Here is a 14809-nt window from a genome sequence, read left to right on the forward strand (position 1 = left end):
GAGTTAAATTAAGCAAAAGGTTTATATTGTTAAGCTCCTTAACAAAGACACATGGAGATACTGGAGATTCTGCTGCAACTTGGATCATGTGATCTGCCATTGGGTAAGTCATACATGTCATTTTAAATGTACACCAAGCAACAACTCTGAGGCCTATAAAATTAAGCCAGAAGTGCCAAAAACATTCAATCCTAGAATGGCCACTTGAGGCTTTTCAAGTGCCCACCTCCAAAGCTGAAAAAATAAAGCAAAAGCTGTGATTCTTCTTCACTTTTTTAATTAGACAAAAGCCTAACACTACAACTATTATGCTAGCGTATGTACTTTATTAGACAACTCTTCCTGTTAACCATTTTATCATAGAAAATGGGGGGAAAACTATAAAGCAATTAAACAAAGGAATAAAGAACCAAGCAAATGTTATGATGATGTAACAGATTTACTGATATTCGTGCACACTAATTAAAGGGTTAAAAGGGTTCAATTTAAATCTGTGCTCTCAACAAGCGCTGTCCTACTGTATGCAGAGCTATCAACACACACACTTAAAAATTAGTAGCAGTCCATTTACCCTGTGCAACATTAAGTTGTACTGAATCATCTCCCACTGTTTGAGTTTCTGGCAGAAAAACTAATCCATCTTTTATGTACAGTCTGTGATTTCTATCTGCAATTTCACAACCTTCCAAGGACAACCACAGGAAGAACAATGAGGTTGACACGTATCCTAGCACACAGTCGACAGCTCTCAGGTTCCAACTGTGATCTTGAGCATGTGCGTTCTGTCAGTCAGACCTATAACTGTACAGGACAACACCTGACCCCTCACTGCCATGTTTGCATTCCTCACCTACATGAAGCCCACAGACGTCAGGGGATACATGATTACACAATCCTGTGTTGCAGCAAGTTTGATTGACAATGAGTAAATTAACAAGAATGTATTCTAAAAGAATATATCAAAACAATTGTTACTTATCATCACACAAAAAATTATTGAGCTTGTTCCAACACAGAATAGTTTTACCAGATTTACTAAAAGAGAGACTCACCTGTAAGAAAAGTGTGTTACATTTTCAGGTTTATAACGGCACATCTGAAACTACTGCTTCCTGTTGCATCTCAGAACTTCTTACGTTCCCCAGTGTCCTCCTTAAGTATTGTATTTTAATACTGTCCAGGCCACACGAGTCAGAGATACTAAGAACTGTGTTTCTTGAGATATCATACACACGCTTATCACAGCTTAAGAATTTCACTTCTATAAGTTACCACAATGAAACCAATAGTGAGCATAAAGCAGAGGGGCCACATGAGGAACTGGGACTACTGTGGAGCGCCATACAAAGAAGCTGAACTCAGTCCTGCTCAATAATAATTGCATCTCTACACATTTATTCATGCATTTTTGGCCCATTTGACAAATTTTGTTGCCCTTCCAGCTCCAAGGATACAGCTGAACCTTTACAGCATAACTTCCATGATGGTAAAGTTCAGTCATATAGCATTTCAAGTTTCACAGAAACTGCTGCCGACTGAAACAAATACAGAGTTACAAACTGAAAGCAGGATAACAAAGTGCCACGAAAAAAGTAAAGAATCATATAGGAGTCCAGCAGACTGTTAGGCTCAGAGGATTGTGTCACCATATTGATTGATTTTTCAGGAAGTCTCAGTGAATTTAAAAAAAAAAAAAAACAACAAAAAACCCAGATATACTGACCAAAAGCATTCAGGAAAAAAAACATGAATACAATCGGACCCATCATTGTTCCCTCTTCTCCTTACAGATGAAAAAAGGAACTACGTAAGGAAGAAAAAGGAAGTAAGATTTGCATCCAGTCTGGCTCATCACATGTAAATAAGGCAGCTGAAAGCTCCAAATATCCAAAATTCAAATGCATGCAAATCCCTCCAGATTCATATGTACAGAAAAAGCAAAGTCACAAAGCAAAATCAGATAACACCTGCTCTCAAACTCAGGCCGATGGGTTAGTGCCATCGTCGCACTTTGCAAACTACTAACAGACCAAAACACAGAAAATGTTTTTGCAAAAAACTGTAAAGATTTAGACTTCAAGTCAGGAGCGAAAAATCTCTGAAAAACGCAAATAACTATTTTCTAAACTCTTTAAAAAGATGCACAGAGATATTTTAAAGGAAATTTTTTTCAAGCCACCTAAAATCTTACAAAGGTAGACTGGGTCTGCATGTGAATGAAGCACTGAGATAATACCCAGCAGCAGTAACCAACTACTACATAAACCACATGATTTACTTGTTTACTTTTACTTCAGTGTTTCAGTACAAAAGAGCCGATTCTTTAGAGCTGATTAAAACTCAAAAGCTGTTATTCAGTGTTAACATGTTAAATTTTGTACATACCATGAAGTGAAGAATGACACATGGTCCGAGAACTCTGAATGAGTTCTGCTCTTCAGACTTAACAGGGATATATATCAAGACCACGATAACAAAGTCTGTATTCAACAGCCAGTCAATTTTCAGAGTTTAATTTGAAGAGCTGAAATTTCCTTTTAGGGATTTACTATACCACAATGGGTTTGTTTCTGTACATACAATCTACTAATAAGGGCATCGTGTTGTTAGTCCTCTTTGGTACAAAGGTTGCACCGAACAACAGGGGAGTGTTCGAACACTCAGTAAACAGCAATAAAACTAATCTGACTGTAAAAGGAAAGTCTTAGCGACCTAAATTGCCTAAATTGGTATTGCTGAGACCAGAAGCATCGCAACATGTTCTGTGACATCAGGTGCTTTATTGACAAGGAACAACACAAAGGTGGCCGAAGGTAGTAGCAGGAAACGGCCCTTTGTTATGAGTGTTTTCCAGTCTTATGGGACGACTGAAAGCCTTTTTCACCATGCAAACAATTCAGCTTCAGCTAATCTTCTTCATCTTCCTCCTCCTCCTCCTATCTTCTAAAAGAATGACTGTAAATGAGATCAGCAGCAATTATTCCTCGGTGTGGAATCTTACACAGATACTTGATCAATTTACATGATGGAACATGTCAGAAATATGCCCAGCAGCAGAAGCGCCAACAATAGCAGGGAGTTTACAGAGTGTAAACTGTAGTATTTATACAGCACTTGTCTCAAAAGGGGAAACCCTGTGATGTGCTGAGCTAAGTGAGTTCAGCTGGTAAACCTGCATTCACGTGGATGTTGATGATTGCACAAGCTTTGTGTCAGACCAGGTGGCAGTGTAATTCAGCGTGCATCACAACAGCAAAACTTGCTCAAGAACTGCGTGAAAACCAAAAAGATCTCAATCTGATCAACACTGTGAGATGTGCTGGAAAAACAACTCTATGCAAGTCCCACCTCGCAACTGAAGCTGCGCTCAACACTCAACTGCTATCTGAAGAAGACACATCTAATGAATGTTTTCACAGACTGCAGCAGATTGTGCTCTTTGATAATCACAGAGCACTAACGACTGATATAGTCCACTACAGAAGCACAGAAGGTCTGAAGTGTGACGCTTACATGGAAGTGCCTCCAAACCTGCATTCTTTTTAGTGGCCAGCAGGGGGCGACTCCAAAAAAGACTTCAGAAGAAGTCTGAGAAACGGCCGTTTCTCTGGCTCACTTAGTTAACCCTTTCCTGATAAGTTTAAGGGCCAAATCAACGGTTTTAAGTAATTAAAGAATCATGAATGCGTGCCATTTTGTAAATTGTGGACACAGAAAGGAAGATTAACCAGCTAACAATGTGTCAGACATCTTAGCCAATGTGGGCTGTACTTGGTTTCTCAGGAACCGCCTCAGGCTTGTGCCGTCTTGTTCAAAACACCAAAAACCAACAGCTTAAATCAAGTGGGTGGCTTCAAGTTGGCCATGTCCATCACAACACAAGACAACATAACACTGGAAATTCTGCCGGTGGACAATCCCACAAATAAAGAGAGCAAATACGTAATGTCACAACCTGAATTTACCATGTTGTGAAAAGGTTTCAAAATAATGAGTTTCTTTGCATTGGTCGGGGGGGCATCAAGTAATCGCACATGGAGAATTAAAAATCCATTTCCCAACACAAGCCTGCTTCAAGTAAAACTTTAGCTGCTAAAAAATAAACAGAAGCGCTTTCAAGTAAATTAGTACACACAAGTAAGTCAAACGTTTTAGTGTCAAAAGTTGGGAACCAAAGAACATTTATACATTTACCATAATATTACTTTTGTTATTTGTACACCAAATAATAGTATATTTGTGGAATTTCCTGCCTTCTTATTGGGTTGGAACCATCAGTTGTGTTGTGGAGAAGTCAGGTTGGTACACAGCCAACAGCCCTATCTGACAACTGTTAGAATTCATATTATGGCGAGAACCAATCAGCTAAGTAAAGAGAAACGACAGTCCATCATTACTTTAAGAACTGAAGGTCAGTCAGTCAGAAAATTACTCAAACCTTGTCCCCAAGTGCAGTTGCAAAAACCATCAAGCACTATGACAGAACTGGCTCACACGAGGACCGATCCAGGAAAGGAAGACCCAGAGTCCCCTCTGCTGCTGAGGATAAATTCAGAGTCACCAGCCTCAGAAATCACAAGCTAACAGCACCTCAGATTAGAGCCCAGATAAATGCCACACAGAGCTCCAGTAGCAGACACATCTCTACATCAACTGTTCAGAGGAGACTTTATGGTCAAATAGCTGCTAAGAAACCAAGACTAAGGAAAAGCACCAAGCAGAGGAGATTTGTTTGGGCCAAGAAACACAAGGAATCGACATTAGAACAATAGAAATCTGTGCTTTAGTCTGATGAGTCCAAATTTGAGATCTTTTGTTCCACCTGCTGTGTCTTTGTGTGACACAGAAAAGGTGACCGGATGGTCTCTACATGCATCGTTCCCATCGTGAAGCATGGAGAAGGTGTGATGGCGTAGAGGTGCTTTGCTGGTGACGCTGTTGGGGATTTATTCAAAATTGAAGGCTACCACCACAGCATCCTGCAGTGACATGCAAACCACCCCATCTGGTTTGCGTTTAGTTGGACCATCATTTAACTTTGAGGAGGACAATGACCTGAAACACACCTCCAGGCTGTGTGCGGGCTATTTGACCAAGAAGGAGACTGATGAGGTGCTGAACCAGATAGCCTGGCCTCCACAGTCACCCGACCCAAACCCAGATTATTTGGGATGAGATGGACCACAGAGTGAAGGCGAAAGGGCCAACAAGTGCTCAGCATCTCTGGAAACTCCTTCAAGACTGTTGGAAAACCATTTCAGGTTTTTTTAGGACCTCATGAAGCTCATCAAGAGAATGCCAAGAGTGTGCAAAGCAGTAATCAAAGCAAAGGGTGGCAATTTTCAAGAATATAAAGCATGTTTTGAGTTATTTCACACTTTTTTGTTTACTGCATAATTCCATGTGCGTTGATTCATAGTTTTGATGCCTTCAGTGAGAATCTACAATGTAAATAGTTGTGAAAATAAATAAATAAACCATTAAATGAGAAGGTGTGTCTAAACTTCGGACTGGTAGTGTACATGTTTAGCCTGATCAAAATGTGCAAACACAGAGATTCTGTTCAGTTTACTTCTTAAAAACATTTAGCAAAATGTCTCTTCCTGTGTTTGTTCATCTTCTCCTGGGCAACACCAACTGCACTGACTCTCAGTTGTAAAGATGTTTTTCAGAAGTCTTAAGAAGAGATGACTTGCTTTGATTGTTCTTAAGAATTAAGACTGGAAGCGCTACACACAGTGCATGACTTTATTTCCCAACTGTTAACACAGACTGGGCTCGATCAGTCGTCACATCCAAATCGCATTCGCAATCGGCCCGACAGTCGTTAAATGTGCGCCCAGCTTTAGAGGACTTAAAGGATCTACTGCTAATGTCTCGGTGCCTGATACCACAGGAGACCATCAGAGAGCTTGCTGAAAGCTGTTATTGCACGAAGGGGACCCACGCAACTTTAAGGAGGTGGTAATATTAAAAGAGTGCTGTACATCACAAATGAATGAAAAAATGTCATAAACTGAAATGTTGCCTATCCATGCCACTTATCCTTCCAACTATTATTGCACAATTAGCTCACAAGTAGAGCATCACAGATGAGTCGCATCTTAGTGGCGAGTCGAGCCTGATTCAGTCCCAAAGGCTACTGCAAATTGGCTTCAATGCCATATGTTTGTTTGTACTGAGCAAGGCTTTAATTGGTTCGTGTGAGCCCTGAAATCAAACCCTTAATCCTCACGGGATTAACACCGCACACTGTTGAGGTTTAAGGCTTGATTATGTCCACAACTTGCAGGCAGTTGTGACATTAAATGCCAGACAGTATGTTCATACTTAAAAGGAAGTGAATGACAAGCTTTCAGTAAATTATTTGCAAGGGTCCAACATCAAAGCATCTGTAGACATGATAACGCTGCAGTAAATACTCATTTCTACATATTTTAAATGGGTCTACAGTAAATTTAAGACCACAGCTTATGTAAGGATTTAGACCCATGTGTCCTGCAGAGGTATAAGATTTTGCAGGCTAAGAATTAGACCTGTGGACTGCTGCTGTACAGTAGCCCTGCCAAACTTAGCTCTGTGTTATAAGGCAACTCGAACCTCAAGAACCACACAGCTCTGAACTTTGACTGGAAATAAGATAAGATGCTTTGGAGCTACAAAAAAATAAATAAATAAAGGCATGAAGGTGAAAAAAGTGAAGCAGTTACCACCAATATCAGTCCAAACCTACAAGCTGCAGGCTATATTCTTTAGTAATCTTAAATATCATGCGCTTAACCAATTTAAGTTCTCAGCATAACCTTAGAAAAACCCTCTGACACACTCAAACTAAACTTGGCCTCTCTCATTTGATAGCAGCACCTCTGGTCAGCCAGTGACAGTGACGCCCGGCTCCCTGGTGTATTTTTGTCTCGCTGCCCCCCGTAGCTGATATGTGCAGTGGCACCCCCTTATAAGTCAAATGTTCATTCCAGGAAGTGAACGCTTGTGCAACAGCTTTTTTCCTTTCCCCACTGGCATCAGGGGGAAAAGGAAACACCAGTTTAAAAAGGGCTGAGATTAACATCTGAAGGGTTGGCATCAGGATGTGAAGATGAAAGTCTATGGAAAAAAAAACTTCCACAGACTGTTACTGTCACATTTAGGTCAGTTAGGATTTACTGAAAGAAAAGGAATCTCTGCCAAGGCCATAAAAAGGGAATCTAAACAACAAATGACAAATTTCACTGCCACCAATTAAAGGACAAAAGGTTAAAGGTTTTATTTTTTTAAATCTCCCAGTAGGCCAAGGGCAAAACCAGCATTCATGTATAATAGTGCTTCACACTATGAAGCCTAATACAGTGGAATTGGACTCCCAGTGTAGGACAAGAGACAGCTGACAACCATAACAGCAACCTGTCCAGCAAACCAACCAGAGGGGCAACACGAGAGGGAAAGGGTGGGGAAAAGAAGCAAGTGGATTGTCCACTAATAATTTAAAAAGGATAAAATGTTAAACCTGGAAACGTGGAGCATGCTCGTTGGAGCAAAAGGATACACAGAGAATGCATGAGTAACATTAAACGCTCATTTAGTTTGTTGGTAACAGATTTGAGTCAGCTGCTGTGGGCAGTACAGAGTGTGGAAATGCTGAATTTAAAATTTGGTTTCCTTGCTCAGCAAACAAAAACACCAACAACAAATAAAATCTGGAAGATTCAGAACAAATACCAAATAATAATTTGCCTCGTCTATACACAGGTTTGTTTGTTTTGTTTTTTAACGTTTACCCACCACTTGTGACAGACCCAGCCAACGATATTGGTAAATGTTATCTTATCTGCCGCCAAGCCAATATCAGTCAGCAAAGCCAACAACATGAAAGCACTTCGAGTGTTCAACTGAGTACAAAGACACTATATTAAGTACCAGTCTACCTCACCATCAGCTAATTTATCAGTGCATTTTCCACTTAATGTTGCCACTGGGATGTCTCTACAACTTGGTGTGGTTGCAGACGGGTCCGTGGTTCCTACTGATGTGACAATCTCAACTCCTGCTGTGGAGTTTGTTTCATTTCACCTGAAATCAACTCTTTTCTGAAGTTCTGCACAGGAGCACAGCCAACAACAAATATTTTCCTCCCTGCAATTACTCGTGTTCAGAACAGTCATTTAGGACTTATCTAATTCCTGCATCTCTGACTTTTTAGGCCTCCATGGTGACCAAGCTGCTTCTGACCAACACTCACATTAAAAGCTGTAAGCTACTTGCAATAGGTGCTACTAACAGCGTACGAAAAGTTGGCTCCCAGCTTTGTTTTTCTCCTCAAGTCCAACAACTGAGAACAGTCTCTTCACACCATGGCGTGGTTATGTAAAAATGAAGCGCGTAAATCTTTATTGTAATGACACTAATCCAGTTTTGTTTTGTTTTTAGAAGAAGAATAAACTGAGTGTAATTCTGTCCAACTACTGAAACATTAATCCACAACAACTGGGCGGTTCTCAAATGAAACTAGTCATCGGTGCCTGATTGAATTTCACATCTCAGAGGACAGAAGGAAAAACACCTCACTACTTAAAAAAAGTTTCAATGCACCTACACTTGTTGGAAACTTCAGCAAATTAGTAAACCTCTTTCCTGTATGTCTGATGGGAGAAGTTTGCATAGGTTAGTCTCCACTATAGAAACTTCTCTGCTTTCAACAATATAAAGCCTTGCAAAGGCTCTTGCTCAAACTCAGTTGTAAAACCTCAAATGTAATGTCTTTATGGCTATAAATAATTGCAAGAACAGAGAGAAAAAAGATAAAGATAATAAACGACATAAATACGGCATTTAATTGATGTATGGAAATTGTGTTGATTCATATAAATGCATTCAAATGTTAAAGAGCAGTTCTGTAACAGGCCACGCACATTATTCACCGGTCTCACGTAATATTTATTTTCTCGACAGATTTCAAAATAAAAGTTTAACTTCTTCCTTTTTTCAGATTCTCGGTGATTCGAGCTTGTTCTTGTCATGCCACCTGTTGCGCGCTTGCAACGTGTTAAGTTGCAGCAAATGCTAAATAATTTACCAACAGCAGCAACAGCAAAGCCTCATAAATGAGGGGGCTCAAGATCCGACTTGTCAGCAAAGTCACCAAAATATAAACCCGTGTTAACCTGCCATCCCCGTATGTGTGTCTGTGGGTGTGTGGTAATAGTGTGGGACTGTTGCTAAATAAAAAAATGAACGGAAGTTACTTACCAGCACCTTTAAGGTATTAAACACAGTAAGGAAGACTGTGTGGGGTGAAAGTTAAACATACGAGGCGTTTAAAACCAGCATTCGTGATTAGAGCTCAGTGGTGCGTTCGCTGTCAGATACTCACACCGGAGACTCCATGAAGCCCAGCGGCCGGTGAAATGTCAGAGGTCCCGCCGCAGTCCTCCACGGCTAACAACGCTCAGCTTTCGGCCGTGGAGACGCGGCTTTATGTACTCCGTGGGCGGTTAACAGTGCAGCGCGTCCGTGTCTGCAACCTGCTCCTCACAGCAGAGTCACCGTATCAGCACCGATCCCCGCGACGAGCGTCTAGTTAAGAGCGAGACTACAGCGCGAGGTTAGCACTTCCGGTTACTGCCCCCCCGCCCCGAGGCACACTAAAACCTCAACTAGGCAACTTGGAAAGAGATTCATTACACAGAAGTGTGAAGTTCACTGTTACACTCCGAATTTAAAAGGTTTAAAAATAAACATTCAATACCTTCAACAACTTGTGACGATGTGAGCTCCACTTTATTATAACATAATATGAAAATACTGCAGGGTCCTCCTAATGAAGAAAATACTTTTGTCTTTTTATGCAAATGTACTGTTTATAAGATTGGGGAAACCTGCAGCCGGCTGAGACTGAAGAAGTCACTTGGATGAGTGATAAAAAGTTTCTCCCACTGAAAACGCTACGTCCGGATGAACAGAAATAAACTTTTGGAGACTTTTTTCTTTTGTGTGCAATATCTTCTGCCACAGTCTGTCTGAGCTGGGTTTAAAAACATATATGAAATTACATTCTTGTTTCAATTTGCATCACATATGGAAATAAATGGTTGAATGGTCTGCTACTGGCACGTTTCTACTCAGTTTGACCAAATCAAATACAAATTCAAGTCTCATTTACCCAATAATACACACATTCATACAGGGCTTTTATCTAACATTTCCTCACACTCTGATGGATACACTCTGAGTTGAGTATCTTTGACACATGAACTGGAAAGGCTGAGATCAATCAGCTGTCCTTGTTATTGATGGATGATCCGCTTTACCACCTGACCAACAGCTGAGTCAAATAAATGCTGGGTTATGGGAGAGATTGGAAATGCTCCACCGAAATGATTTATTGCATTGAATCGTGTGACTATGTCTGCAAATGTTCTGAAAAACTCAAAACAATCTCAATTTAAAAATATTAAAAATATATATTTTTTCCATCTTGACTGATATCTTAGAGGAATAGGCTGACTATAATTTAAAATAGTAATTTCTGGGTTTTTTTCTGCAAAAACAATGCATATTTTGTTAATGTTAACAAATCACAACCTTAAATATTTAGCCAATCAAATATCTATTATACAAGTCTATAAACTCAGCTACATAGTTAATATTTTTCATTAATTAAAAAGACACAGCTCTACTTGCTGCAGTTTTAGAGATCTTACATGGAAGCCCCATTTTTGCCGAGTAAATAATCACCAATGTCAGAAGTTTGGGCAAGAACACTTTATTCAAGGTAATTTAAAGACATTGCTGTCCTTACAGAGTTTATTTACACCAAAAATTTTTTCCATAAAGCTTTCCTAGATAATGTAAATATTATATGCCAGCAATGTTAACACTTAAATGTAAATTGGGCACATGGCATTAAATCTACAGGTTCAGACATTTATTTTGAAATTGAATTTGCTTTGTACAGTTTCCTGTATCTCGGCTACCTTGACACAGAAAAAGGCGGGTCTTCCAGCGTCTCCAATCATATCTAATGGGGAACTGAGTGTTAAATTCAAATGTATTTTCCTCACCTGGCATTTAAATCACAGAGGAAACCAAAAGTAACGCAAGTACAACAAAGACTTCTGTAGTACTCGCTATACTTATAGCGCAATACTAAAATAATGTAATCAGCTATTGATTTTAAATAGCAGAAGGAAAAAATGAATAATAATAATAATAATAATAATAATAATAATAATAATAATAATAATAATAATAATAATAATAATAATAATAATAATAATAGCAAAAACAACAATGGTCTTTCTTGGCTAACCTACTTTCCTGTGGAAGGGAAACTGAACTTACCAAATAAAGCTCTCCTACACTTGTTCATATTGTGTCATGCAATACATATATCACATATTTTAGCATTGAAGATATCTTACAGGTTGTGTCATCTTACCGAGATGACTCCTCACACACTAGAAGCTACCGAACACATTCCTCTTGACATTGTCACCTTCATATTGCCAGCTTTCAGCGGTCAGACTCTCTCCCTGCGATGTTTGGTCCTGCTCTGCCATCAGGTGGTGGAAAACTGCTATATCATCCTGATAGAGCGCAGTGTGTGTGTTATCCTAACAGAGCAAATATTAAATCAAGCGACAGGGACTTCTGGATTACACAAAATGACCACTGTGAAGTTTGGGTGGATGTGTATTAATAAAATAGTCGATTCACTATCACAATTCCATAACAGGTATCTCCTCAGAGACTTTGTATCCAGTTATGCAAACAGGTGAGAGGAACCTTTTGATGCCATTAGATTATCCTCACAATGTCAACACCTGTTCTTTGAAAGAACACAATCATATTGTCAGTTGCTGGATCTCCAAAATCCATTAAACTGAGCGCCTCATCAGCTCAGCACCTTGAGTTTTTACAAATGTCAGTGATGATGCCAGTGTGGAGGTTTTTAAACCATATTGAAATCTCACTCCTCAACTTTAAGCCAGATTTTCTTAACTAACCACCTGATCAGGCTAATGGTGTTTTTACAAGGGCTGCTCTTCTTTAATGATGTTATAGCCAAACAAAACTACACTTTGTACACGTGTGCTCATAAACATATTGGATATTTCTTCCTTTTCTCCTCCATCCTGCCCACGTTTCCCCTCAGATGTGTCAGCAGCCTGTGCACAATTTGCAGGAGGCCCATTAACCACTTCAGGCTCCACAGAGTCTGACGTTGGTTCATCTTCCAGTGGAGGCTGTGCTGTGATTTGATCATCGTCCTGACAGTGGGTATGAGTTTGTGTCTGCTGTACCAGTGGATTGGATATTTTATGGACTAAAGACTTTTGCTAAAGTTAAAGTTACAGAGTTTACCTCTCTATTGGCTTCTTTTAAATTGTCTGTGATTGCTTTGTTTTTCCAACAGTTATACTGCAGGATCTCATTTTCCTTCTTCAGTGTCTCCAACACTGACTGTGAAATAAACACATGATTGGTTTTCTCAGTTTTCCTTATATTATTATAGTGTCTTTGCCTTACAATATAAAGCACCTTGAAGCAACTGTTGTTATGATTTAGTGCTATAGCTTTTGATACGTCTAATAGCTTCTTAAACATGTCATCTTTCTTAAACAAGTTATAAAATATCACTTTGGTAACTGATAGATTATGACCAGTTGTATTCACAGAGCAATAAAACAGTAATGGATAATAAGGGGGAGCTCAACATACCTGCAGTGGCTTATTACAGCAACTTGTCATTAATTAATTGTAGACACCAGGAATTTTGAAATAATCTCTTGATATACTCACTACCTGAGCCATCAATAGTGAAAGCATGAGGAACTGTTTCTCTACTGAGATTAAAAATCCATTGCTGCACGATCATTTCTGCTGTTGCTTTGGAAATCCCATGCACAGTCGTCTTTGCTTTGGAGAAAGAAGACATGGCTGATTTTAGGTGGTTTAACTTCAGCTGTCTGTGAAGGTTCTCAGTCATCCAGGTCATCGTAGTCTAAGGAGCTTGCAAAAAAGCGTCTGGACTTCTTTAGAGTTGCTTGAAGACGTTTCACCTCTCATCCGAGAAGCTTCTTCAGTTCTAAGGTCAAATGGTGGAGAGTCCCAGATTTAAACCCAGTGGGAGTTTCCCCCCAAAGAGGGACAAAGGACCCCCTGATGATCCTCTACCTAATCACATGAGCCAAGGTGTGAAAGCGGGTGTGGGTCACAATCAGCCAGGGTTTCGGGTGAGCTCATTGTGAAACCTGGCCCCACCCTATCATGTGATTTCCTGAGTTACGTGGCTGTTGAATACGCTGTACTGTGTGTTGTTGTGTGTGTGTGTTGTGTGTGTGTGTGTGTTGTGTGTGTGTGTGTGTGTTGTGTGTGTTGTGTTGTGTGTGTGTGTGTGTGACTTGTGTGTATGTGTGTGTGTTGTGTGTGTGTGTGTGTAAATCACAATAACAGGCTGTCGTGTAGATGCAGTGCTGTGTGTACTACTGGTTTCTGATTTGTGTTTGCTACAAAGAAAACAACGACAGCTGTAACACGTTGTTTTTGTAGAATTTATCACATCAATAGCGATATATATTTTAAAAAGTAAATATTAATAAAGCATGCAATCAGTGATTTGCTTGCACTGATAATGTACACTCAAGTATAATTATGACTTTACATCACTAGATGGCAGTGTTTGATTATAGAAAAAATAAATATAAAGCGAAGCTAAACATAAAATTGGACATACCCCCCCCCCCCCCCCCCCCCCGGCAGCATGGTCTTTTCAAGCTTGTTTTTAGCTGTTCGCGATTTCGGATGTTACTGTCTCAACCTCTTAAAGATAAATTAATTGTTATAATAATAATAATAATAATAATAATAATAATAATAATAATAATAATAATAATAATAATAATAATAATAAATCAACTCTTATATTATTATTATTATTATTATTATTATTATATATTTTATTTTCAAATTTCATTTATTTATGTCTTTTTTTTTTTTTTTGTTTTTTTAAAATTTTTATTTTTTTTTTTTTTTTTTTCTTTCTTTTTATTTTTTTTTTATTTTTTTTTTTTTTATTTTTGTTTTGTGTTTTGTTTGGTGTGTTAAGTTTTTGTATTTTGCATTTTTGGTTTGATTCATTTTTGTTGTTTTTTGTTTTTTTTTTTGTTTTATAGTTTTCTTATAATATTTTGCAGAGTCGAGGAGCAGTTCAGGAAGCATTTCCCTGTGTGTTGTACTTGTATGACTCTATGAATCTTGAAATCTCGTATTATTACTATTACTATTATTACCATTCTTCTTCTTATTATTGCTATTATTAGTAGTAGTGGTATCACTCCCCCTCTTTTCCCTGACATGCAGAACACATATTTCAGGTTCAGGCAATGTGAAGAACCTTTTGGACAAACGTTTGAGTTTGGAGTCTTAAAACCAAATCGTTATCCGGATTACCACAGATCGATGCCTCGCTGCGTTCATGAATATCGGAGACATCACTTGTAGGATAACGAGGCTAATTTAAGACGTTAAAATCTTTGGCTTATCAGTTGAATAAAACACAACAGCAACTTTGACTAGTACTGCACAGTATTACAATCATCATTGGTATTTGTTGGATCCAAGAAGAAAAGATACAAGTACTACAATTAGATGGTTCCTTTTCATTCTCAACTATGAGCGCACTGCGAAACATCATAATGTTCACTGTAGATCTAAAAGAGAGAGAAATATGGAGTTTCAGGAGTTCCGAGGAGCTCGTAAAGGCATCGTGCGTATCACATGGCAGGTGATAGAGCTGAGGGAGCTGGCGCTA

At 39.0% G+C, this 14809-nt stretch overlaps 1 protein-coding gene across 6 annotated transcripts in view; it reads right to left on the reverse strand.

Annotated features, from left to right (window-relative positions):
* mical2b (microtubule associated monooxygenase, calponin and LIM domain containing 2b) overlaps positions 1-9584 on the reverse strand; it is a 58369-nt gene extending 48785 nt beyond the window's left edge. For 3 of the 6 annotated variants that reach the window (XM_042223467.1, XM_042223468.1, XM_042223469.1), the window contains exon 1: positions 9368-9583. The gene's annotated coding sequence lies outside the window, so the exon portion shown is untranslated. Of the gene's footprint in view, positions 1-1052; positions 5196-9367 lie in introns of those variants that run through there. The other 3 variants (XM_042223465.1, XM_014335524.2, XM_042223466.1) reach the window with 3 other exon arrangements.
* Positions 9585-14809: the final 5225 nt, after the last annotated feature.

The sequence above is a fragment of the Haplochromis burtoni genome, unplaced genomic scaffold (assembly GCF_018398535.1).
Source record: "Haplochromis burtoni strain Fernald_Lab_line unplaced genomic scaffold, NCSU_Asbu1 Contig_112, whole genome shotgun sequence".
NCBI classification, from domain to species: Eukaryota; Metazoa; Chordata; class Actinopteri; order Cichliformes; family Cichlidae; genus Haplochromis; species Haplochromis burtoni.